Source organism: Sinocyclocheilus grahami, unplaced genomic scaffold, assembly GCF_001515645.1.
Source record: "Sinocyclocheilus grahami isolate Dianchi unplaced genomic scaffold, SAMN03320097.WGS_v1.1 scaffold1670.1, whole genome shotgun sequence".
Classification (NCBI taxonomy): Eukaryota; Metazoa; Chordata; class Actinopteri; order Cypriniformes; family Cyprinidae; genus Sinocyclocheilus; species Sinocyclocheilus grahami.
The window spans coordinates 120,986-131,577 of record NW_015506849.1 but is presented as its reverse complement, the minus strand read 5'-3'; the positions used below and the strand labels follow the sequence as shown (position 1 = coordinate 131,577).

At 43.0% G+C, this 10,592-nt stretch overlaps 1 protein-coding gene across 1 annotated transcript in view; it reads right to left on the bottom strand.

Annotated features, from left to right (window-relative positions):
* The window catches only part of LOC107571930 (cGMP-specific 3',5'-cyclic phosphodiesterase-like), a 40,488-nt gene that overhangs the window by 21,030 nt on the left and 8,866 nt on the right, over window positions 1-10,592 (bottom strand). The window lies entirely within an intron of this gene.

The following is a 10,592-nucleotide window of genomic DNA, read 5'->3' as shown; positions in this document are numbered from 1 at the left end:
ATTTAACAGGAGGGGGCAATTCATTTTTCACATAGGGCCACGTAGGTTTGGACAGCTTTTTTCCCTTAATAAATGAAATCATCATTTAAAAACTGCATTTTGTATTTACTTGCATTATCTTTGTGTAATATTTAAATTTGTTTGATGATCTGAAACATTAAAGTGTGACAAACGTGCAAAAAAAATAAGAAATCAGGATGGGGGCCAACACTTTTCACACCACTGTATGTTATGCTGAATGCTTGTGCTTTGAGTGATATTAAATATGAGTTTTTTTAATAATTGTACAGACATCTGACATTAGTAGGCGATGAACAGCAGTTCTCCACGGCCTTCCACGCTTCCTTGAAAAGGACCTAACTGATTTTACAAGACATGTTTTGTAAGTAATTTTGTCTGTTATTTTCTGGTTATTTAGTGTAATGCAGACAATTCTTGAGACCTGGCAAGAAAAAAATCAGGACACAGAAACAATATAAGATAGAAAGGAATAAAAAAAGTGAAGAAAAAAAAACTTCCAAGGAAAAAAGGAAAGGGAATGTATAATAAAAGAACAGCGTTGGAAAGAAGAGAAAAAAATACTTAAAGGGTTAGTTCACTCAAAAATTTAAATTCTGTCATTCTCAGATTTCATCAAAAATATCTTAATTTGTGTTTCGAAGATGAATGAAGGTCTTACTGGTTTGAAACGACATGAGAGAGTAATTAATGAATTTTCATTTTTGGGTGAACCCTTTTTAAATAAGAGTAAGAAAAATAATGTGATGAAAGAAAATAGAAATTAGGTAACAAGGAGTCTGATATGCCTGCTCTTTGGACTTGGATTTATGCTATGAAATTATAGTATCCTCCAGTACTGAAGGACACCTTTGATTTCTTTCAATGGCTGAACCTAGAATGCAATCTCTGAAAAATCTTCTGATGTAGAAAGATGTCATTGTGGCGTGATGGAGCATTTTTCAGTGTAATTGTTCATGATTGATCATTATTGATTTAGAAAATGGTAAATCTAGATTTACAAGGTGTCATAAAATGGATGTTGATGTTTTTTTTTTCTATTTATTTCCTGAGTGCAGTATGTGCAGTTTTTCTTACAGTGTTAAATTGTTGATTTGATAGCATGCCTAAAAAATAATGACTTGAAGTAACATTGTTTTAAACAAATAAATGCCCTATTGTTATGCTAACAATAGGTTTTCTGGTAGCCTATACATTTACACAAGTTACCTATACAAAGTTACAGTAAGTTTTATTAACTCAAAAATGATAAACCTACTTGCTTGAGAAATTTGAGGCAATCAGTTTCCACAGGTTTTCCAAGTAAGTTCAACTAATTTCTTTTTACAGTGAACACATCCACACCTACTTTATTTATCTTGTGTTTACTAGGGCTGTGTATCACCAGCAAAGTCACGATACGATACGTATCATGATACATGACTGCACTGATTTTCACCTCAGCAGAATTTAGAAAAACAGCTGTTTATTAAACACTGCTTACTATAGTGCCATTTCTAACTATTGGTAGAGCAGGCAGTTGACCTCTGCATTATGAAGGGCCTCCATAACTGTACCACAGTACAATATAGGTAATGGCATATGTTTCATGTTTACATTGTGAACTCCCCACCAGGTACAATATTCAGATTGTTTGCATCTTGTTTTTAAGCCCATAAATAATAATGTACTTGTTCTAATAAATTTATGTTGTAATGTACTCATTCTAATATGTTTAAAAAATAAATTACATTGCTGGTAGGTTATCATTGCACAAATTAACACACTCTCTACAATAAAAAAAAAAAATTAGAAGAGTTAAACTAACGCGCTGTCTTCACTGTATCTAACGCACACACGCTCAAGGCTGATTTATGGCTGATTTACACTCGAGCGTCAGCAAGTTCGCTTTGAGTGCGAGCGACGTCGTTTCGCGTGGCGGTGTGCACAACATTTTTTGTAACTTTCCGCGCAGCTCCGCTTCCGAAGATGCACGAGTTCAAAGCGACTCTAGCCGAACATGCACGTTGTGTTCCTCTGCGGCCAGATTATTAACAGATGCTCTATTCATTCTTTTTTAGAAACCTCGCACTTTTCTACAAAATTTTAAACGTTGTAAAATTAAGCGTGGTCTACTGCTGCACACGTGCCACAGTATCGATACAGGGCCAGCTTTATCGATACTCGTATCGTCAAATCTCTGTGACGATACATCGTCGTATCGATATTTTGAACACAGCACTAGTGTTTACTGACAAGACTTAAGGTTTCATCAAAACACATTTGTGAAAGAAGACCAGAAATAGGCTGGAAAATAATTCTTACCAATACCCAGGAATAATTAGGTTTCCAGCAGGGAACCTAAGCCACATACTTTCTTAAGCTTGGCACACTAGTCAATAACTCAAAGAAAATGCCCTTAGATCAAATACCACAATGTCTTTTTAATAAGAACAATAAAAGTACTTGATTTACAAATCAAAAAGAAATATATGGAAATTGGCATGTAAGTATAAGGCTAATGTGGTGGAAAAATAAAAACACAGGGGGGAAAAGTGCCTAGCATATCTCAATTTCAAGGCTATGTTCTAGAAATGTCATATTACAATAATCCATTTTCAAGTAACTGTAGCCAGTGTTGGGCAAGTTACTCTGAAAATTTAATCAAATTACTGATTACTCCTTTTAAAACTAATCACGTTACTGTTCTGATTACTTTATTTCAAAAGTAATTAGCAATTAGTTACATTACTAGTTAGGTTACTTTTTTCTCCATGAAATTTATGAAATCCCAGCATACATGCTCCCGATACATATTTGTTATTAAAGCATCAACATTCACAGAACACTGTTATTTGTAACTAAAGCAAGCAACTGCTGTCAGGATTGGACCTGTTTTGTCATGTGTTTCAGTTTCTGTTTTGCCTTATTTGGTCATGTTCCTGTCCTTGTTTAGTTTGATTATGTTCCATTGATGTCACCTGTGTTCCCCAATCATCCCCTGTATAAAAGTACTGTTCAGTTTGTGTTTGTCAGGTCTACTCGTTCTCTACGTGTGTTGGCTCAAGCTCCCATTGTGGATTATCTCCTGTGTTTCTTGATTAAAGACTGTTAAACGTTTCCTCGTGACTCCAGTATGTTCCCTCAACAGCTTAGCGTGACAGAAGACCTGACCCAAAAACAGTTACCTCCGTGTTTTCCCCTCCGTTTGTTTTCTCGTTTTTCCCAGTATCTTTTTTTCCCGTTGTGTTCGTTGTTTGTTTCCATGGAGCCTTTCTTCGCCCCGAATACCTCCTCTTCCTGCTGGAGCAGGGGGACAAAGCTCTCGAGGACCATACTAGACTGTTCCAGCTGCTAGCAAGCACCACCAGCTACCCTGACGACACGCTCTGTGTGTTCTACGATGCCGGTCTAAACATCGAGTGCAGAACGCCATCGTCCGAAGATGGTCCTCGAGAGGATTTCGGCGCGTTTGTCGAGTGGATTCTGGCGAGAAACGGGTCAGATCCACTCCGGACCCAGAGCCCAGCCCACCATCTCCACGCTGTGCGGAGCTAAAGCCTGAGCCCACCGTTGACGGAGTGCCATTTCCTGCCACGATCAGCGAGCCAGCGCAAAGCCGAGCGACTGAGCAGAGGACCGCCCCGGACGTAGAGCTGAATCCGTCAGACCAGGTGCGAGAGCGGACGGTGTGAGCGTGGAGAGGCACTCCGCCCCCTGCAGGCTGAGGGTGAGCTGAGTATGGCGCTGTGAATGTGCCACACCGAAGAGGAGAGGGCTCCAGTCCCCGAATCCAGTCCAGAGCACCCTCCAGTGCCCGCTCCTAAAAAAGCGCCCTCCAGTGACTGCGCCTCGAAAGCGCCCTCAAGTGTCCGCTCCTCCAGAGCGCCATCCTGATCCAGAGTTCAGCCCTGAATGCCCGGAGGCTCACAAATGCCCGCCCTGCCACCCACTCCTGCCTCCTCTACTGCTGTCGTCTGGTAGCCCCTCTGCTTGCCCTCAGCCCACCATCATTACAGTGCAAGCTCCGCGGGTCTGCCATCCTCCAGCATTGCCATGGCTGGAGAATCCCTCACCTCAGTCTCCAGCCTCCGAGGCCCGAACTCCACCTCGGCTCCTAGCTCCCTCGCCTCCACCGTCACCCGTCGATCCACCAGCTCCACCGGGCTCCCTCGTCCCTCCGGCTGGCTCTGCCTTGGTCGGGCGTCGACCCGCCATCGCCTCAGGACTCCGCTCCTCCAGGTGCACCTCATCGCTCCGTCCCACCGGCTCCACCTTGGTCCTCAGTCGCTTCGGCTCCGCCGTGGATCTCCGGATCTCCGCCTCGGTCGCCAGAGCCCTCGGTTGCACCCTGGCCCCACGGATCCTCGGCATCCCCCTGGCTTGTTGGCTCTCCGTCTCTGCCTCGGGCTCCTCCACCATCTGCTCCGCCGCCGTTGGTAGGCCCCCTGGAGTCGGCCCCATTCCTCCTCCATGGCTCCTCCCTCCATCGGTTCCACCGTGGGTCGCCATCATGGCTGTGGCCTGGGTCCTGCTTGGCTCCGGGCCCCTCTGTCTCCTCCCTCCTTCGTCGCCTCCCTGGTCTCGGTCTGCCGGCCACCTCTCAGGTGTCCGTCCTCCTCCTGAGCCTCCTCCCTAGCTCCCACCTATGCCTCCCTCTGTTGTTGCCTATGGTGCGAGGACGCATCTTCCGGGAGGGGGCGAAATGTCAGGATTGGACCTGTTTTGTCATGCGTTTCAGTTCCTGTTTTGCCTTATTTGGTCACATTCCTGTCCTCGTTTAGTTTGATTATGTTCCATTGATGTCACCTGTGTTCCCCAATCATCCCCTGTATAAAAGTCCTAGACTGTTCAGTTTGTGTTTGTCAGGTCTACTCATTCTCTACGTGTGTTGGCTCAAGCTCCCATTGTGGATTATCTCCTGTGTTTCTTGATTAAAGACTGTTAAACGTTTCCTCGTGACTTCAGCATGTTCCCTCAACAGTGTAGCATGACAGCTGCTGCGCGCATGGTTTGGCATGGCAGAATGCCAGCAAAGAGTGCTGCATTTATAATCTCTAAAAGACATCTCAGTTCATGGTAAACTCACAAATCTCTGTTATGACACAATAAATATATGCATAATGAATCTTTCATAATGTCTACAATTCGTGTGTTATGAATGATTTGTGAGCACGCAAATTTCAGCACTGCATTGCTCAACACTGCATATGCTTGCACCTGTTAATCTTTTATATTTTATATTAGTTCATGTTGCTTTTGTGCAATAGATGAATAACAATCCTGTGAATCCTGTGAATCATTTTATTCTCCCACATCCCGCACACACACGAGTGTCTATCTGCCTGCCGTGCTGCTGTTGCGTCGGGTCTCGCGGGAGCAGGTCTCTAATCCACTGGCAGTGGACTCGACAGTGCGTGTGCTACATTCTTTTTACAATCTCTAGATTACAAAACACTGCATTCTGTCAGCAATGTAACACAGCAGTAATGTATAGAGACCTCGTCTTGTAACTATACTCTTAATTACTATTTTGAAAATTATAACACGTTAAATTACTCCATTACTAAAAAAGTAATCAAATCACAGTAACGCGTTACTAAGTAATGCATTACTGCCCAACACTGGCTGTAGCTATATACATTTATGTTATGTCTATGCACAGATGAATGTGAGTTTACATACACAACTGACACCTGAGTCCTGTTGCACGAAGCCGGTTTCGGTTTTTACCCAGGTAAGTTTGCGTTTAGTTTGAGCAAACTCTGAGATTTTGGGCTCAAGAAGGTGGGTTGGTTTTGAGAGGGTTTCATCGCCAAGGTAACTTACACTTACACAACAACCCTGCTCCGGAGCAGGTTTTATTCTGGGTTAGAGATCACAAACCCGAATTGGACCAATCAGCTGTGAGCAAAATGACAAATATCTAATGCAATAAAGCCACACACCCTGTATCTCTTGCTTCAAATTAAAGCAGTTTAGAGTGAAATAATTTTTGCAACAAAATTGCCTGTATTTTGCGGCGAAATATTTATTTTATATGAATTATAATTATTTATAATTCATATTCAAGTAATTATTATATGAACTGGCAATTACTATGAAATTTTACATTTAAATTAATTTAAAATTATACATATAAATAAGTTCTAATATATAAAGCTTTTAAAATGACTAAACTTGTGTTTTTTAAAGGTCTTTGCATACTACATAACCAGTCAATAACCTTATTCAACACTGTACTGTTATTCAACTATCAAAACAAAATATATATTTTTTGGCATGTCATTTAGTAGTAAGCTACAGGATAGTTATTAGATAAAGAACTATAGAACAGTAGATGTAAGTTTCCAAGTTCAATACAACTTAAGATCTATCAATAGCAGAATGCCTCAGTAGAATGCATTCAATTACCACAGACAACAATACTGAATGATCCCTCAGTTTATAAAAACAAAAATCACATTCACAGCAACGCGATTGTTATATTACATTTGGTAGATGCAACTTTTGTAGAGGAACGTGTGATGGAAGTGAATGGAGCAAGGCATTAAAGGGTCATGAAACCCCAGACTACTTTTTCTGAGATTTTAGCAGAGGTGTTTGTGTTGCACATCATAGAAGACAATGTTAGCATCCAATAGTTTTAACTGTTGGAGAAAACTGGTTAATTTTAAGCTTTTTTGCGCTATTTTCATCTTCCGGGTTTAAAATCTACATTGTGTTGACATCACAATTTGTGACGTGGCGTGTTGATTTGCTATGACAGACGTTTCAGAGTCTGTGAGATGACATTGAGCACATTAACTGAGAGAAACATTCATGGATCGAAGAAGAGTGTTTGTTTTTGCTTGTAATAAGAGTTCGGCACAAACGCGATTTATTCACTTGGTGAGCATAACCGTTTTTACAGCTCTGTGACACAACCTGTCAAAAGGCTTATATAAATGCCACAGAATAAGCCTTATAAGTTCTCAGCGGTGCAACAGCGCATCCATATATATGTTTTCGATACAGAGTGCAAATGGCTGTGCATTTATTTGTGTTTGTAACTCGATGGGAGCAAAATGAAACTGTCAGAATGCTAAGCTGTGTGTGTGTTGTCTGTCTCCCCCATAGACATGGACGTAGTGTCCGTGACGTCACTCGTAGGTTTCAGAAGAGCATTTCTGAAGCCTAAAGTGTCACTCCCGGATAATCGAAAATGGGCAAAAAGGCGGGACGTGGGTGAAGCTAGTTGCTGAAACTACGCCCGTCTATGGTGACAGCAGTGCTGCCGTGCAAAGACAAAACACCATAACTTCGTTTTTGGTCGAAATGAGTTATTGATAATTTTGGGACATATATGACCTGCTTTATCATGTGTATAATATCTTGGAGAAAAGCCCAGGAGAAACCAAGGCAGAACACAGTATCATCTGTTACCGCTCTTTGACTTTGTTTTAGATCGCTCAAATTAAGTTACGGTGCTCTGCATTTGTTTAGCCGTTCGTCAATATTACTGTGCCAGCCTGGAGTTGTACGGTATTCTACCTTTGTTTTAATGTCCATTAAAGTCTGCCGTGTTTAAATTACGGTGTGACTTGTGTACTTTCATACATCAGTCGGCACTTCTTTAGACAAACAAATTAGACAGATCGCGATCTAACAAACTGCTCCATCTCACAAAGCACTGTAAACAAGCAACGACTAGATAACTTGGCAACAATAATTAATCGTAAGTAATCTTTAAAGTTTTTTTTTCTTTTTATAATGCAGATGCCAGCTCTCAGTCTAGGGCTGCCCACTTCTGCACGTGTGAGGAGGCGAATGCCATGACAGCGTATCACATAAAAATCAGTTACTGTTCGCAATTAAATCCGTTTCCTACCTTTTCTTGTAACTTGATAAAAAACTTTGCAATGAACGTCATCAGATATGTTTAATTCACAATCATTCTGAGCATTATTCCTGCTGGCTTTCACATCAATCCACAAGTCTTTCTTAGGTTAAGCTATTTTCATTCAGTTAGATGTAAAAACAATAGGCTAAGTATGTCTTGCATCCTTTAATGCTAGCGAACATTGCAATAAATTGGTTGCAAATGGTATCCACTCACTTTTAACTTTTTGTCTGGTTGTTACGGTCAGAATTTTTTTTTAAATTACATTACTATATGATATAGCCTAGCCAATGATCACTAGATTTTATACAGATGTTACTATAATGATTCTGTAAATGGTGATCAGCACCCAAATATTGTATATAATGTGGAAGCTACTGCATTTTGCCTTAGCGTGACATCTCACTTTTTGCAGACAGTGCAAAGGCAGAGTACCTACAATAACTTCAAAATAGCGGTAAAAATAAATTTTGAGATCATTTTAATTAAAACATCTAACTGCCAGATTCCCAGTGTCCTACCCATAATTATTTTTTTTGGACAAATACAAATCTTTAAAGCCATTTTTTTAAGTTTCACAGTCTAGCGAGTTTCACACTCTGGAGCAGAGCGACAGTCCATCTGTCACTCAAGTGGTGGCCAATTAATTATTAATTATGCAAAACTTTAAAGCTTAATATAATTTAAATGGATGAGTTATAAAAAAAATGTATAACTCAGAAGGATCCCCCCCCCCCACAGTTGTCATGAAGGGCCAAATTACCTATATAGACCAAAAGCACTTTTTGTACCAGGCTGTAAAAAAAAATTCTGCTGTAAAGTTCCCCTGCGTCGAGATTCGCTTTGGGAACGCCCCTGCGTGACCGCGTTCTGAAGCACGTGTAAAATCAGTCCAATGGAGCAGCGAGACGTCATGAGCGGGGTGACGTGAGTGCCAGGAAGTATAAAAGCGCGTCGGGCAGAGCGCAAGTTAGCTTCTGCTCTTCAGTAGCGCTCTGTGTATGTGTCAGTCTATTTACTGTTGTCTGTCAGTCCACAAGCATTCAAAAGAATATGTCAAAGTCTAAACTAATATCTATGGCGAGCAAACGGCATTACAGACGTTGTGTGCCTCCCTGCCCACACTATCTAGCAGCGGGGGATACACACGATCTGTGTGTTGTTTGTTTAGGAGCGGAGCATGCACGGTCAGCTTTCGAGGAGCTGATTGTCATGTATGCTCCGCTGTATGCTCCGCTCTCGCATGGCTGTGTTTGATGAGAGCGGCCAGGCTCGCGATCCCGCTGGCAGCGGTCCCGCTGTTGCCGAGGCACGGCGTAGACTGTTGTCGTGGGGATCGCAGGTGGATTTAGCGGAGGGATCTGAGACGGGCTCGTCCTTTTCTCGGTCCTTACCCGTTAGATCCGTGGTTCTCTCTCAGTGTTCGGAAGCCCGCGCTGCGGTTTCTTCACCCCCCCCCCCCAGAGAGAGAGAGCCAGACGCTTCATCTATCTTCCTCCGAGGAGGTGGATGTGATGAGTGTCGAGACAGAGGAGACTGTGGACTCGCCACCGCAGTCCCTCGCGTATGAGGTGTGATTCGGGCAGTAGCCAAAATAAAATATCGTTTGGCCAGCCGAGAAACAGGACGCTCGTCCTAAAATTAATTATGGGGTGTGATTCGTGCAGTCGCCAAAATAAAATATTGTTTGGCCAGCCGAGAAACAGGACGTTTTCTGAATCCAGATCACAGCCTTCACGACGGGGCCTTCTGTTTTTCCCCTATCTCCATGCTGAGGTGTCAAGATCGTGGGAGAAACCGTACTCATCCCGTATTTACAGCCCCACAGTCTCAAATTATTCAAAAGAACATCATGGGGCTGAATGATAAGGGATATGGGGCGATGCCAGTGGTGGAGCAGATGCTTGCGAGCTATCTCTCCCCATCCTCAGCATCGTCCCTGAAGGCCCCGAAGCTTTCCACCAGGCCCGTTAGGCTAAATACATCGAGTCTGGTTGGGAAAGCTTATACGGCGGAAGGTCAGGCTGGCGCATGTTTGCACACCATGGCGGTGTTACAAGCATACCAGGCTGACCTGCTCAGGGGTGGGGCTGCTGAGCGGGAGCAGCCCAAGCCGTCAAGCTCCTCATATCGCCAGTCTCAAAAACAGAGCATTGCAACCCGCACCCCTCCACAGAAAGATTGGGGGTCGGGGCGACGCTCTCAAGTCGGGGGCTTCTAGACCGAAAACGGATCTGCGGACCGTTACAAGAAGTAGATACTCTCTTGAGGAAGGGGGCCATAGAACGTGTTCCTCCTCGTGTCTGGGTTTTACAGTTGTTACTTCATCGTTCCGTCTTCTGAACCGCGCTATCAAACGGCTTCGGTTCAAGATGCTCACTATCAAGCAGATAATATCTCAAATACAGTCCGAGGTTTGCTTTCGGGGGCGAAGCATACCAAAATCGAGTTCTTCCCTTTGGACTGTCACTCTCACCCCACACTTTCAAGTGTGTGGATGCAGCTCTGGCTCCTTTGCGACTCCAGGGCATCCGCATACTCAATTACATCGATGATTGGTTGATACTAGCTCGATCGGAGTAGTTGGCGGCTCGTAATCGAGATGTCGTCCTCGCCCATATAAGAGAGCTGGAGTTAAGATTAAACGCCAAGAAGAGTGTTCTTTCTCCACTACAGAGAACCACTTATTTAGGCGTGGTGTGGGACTCAACCT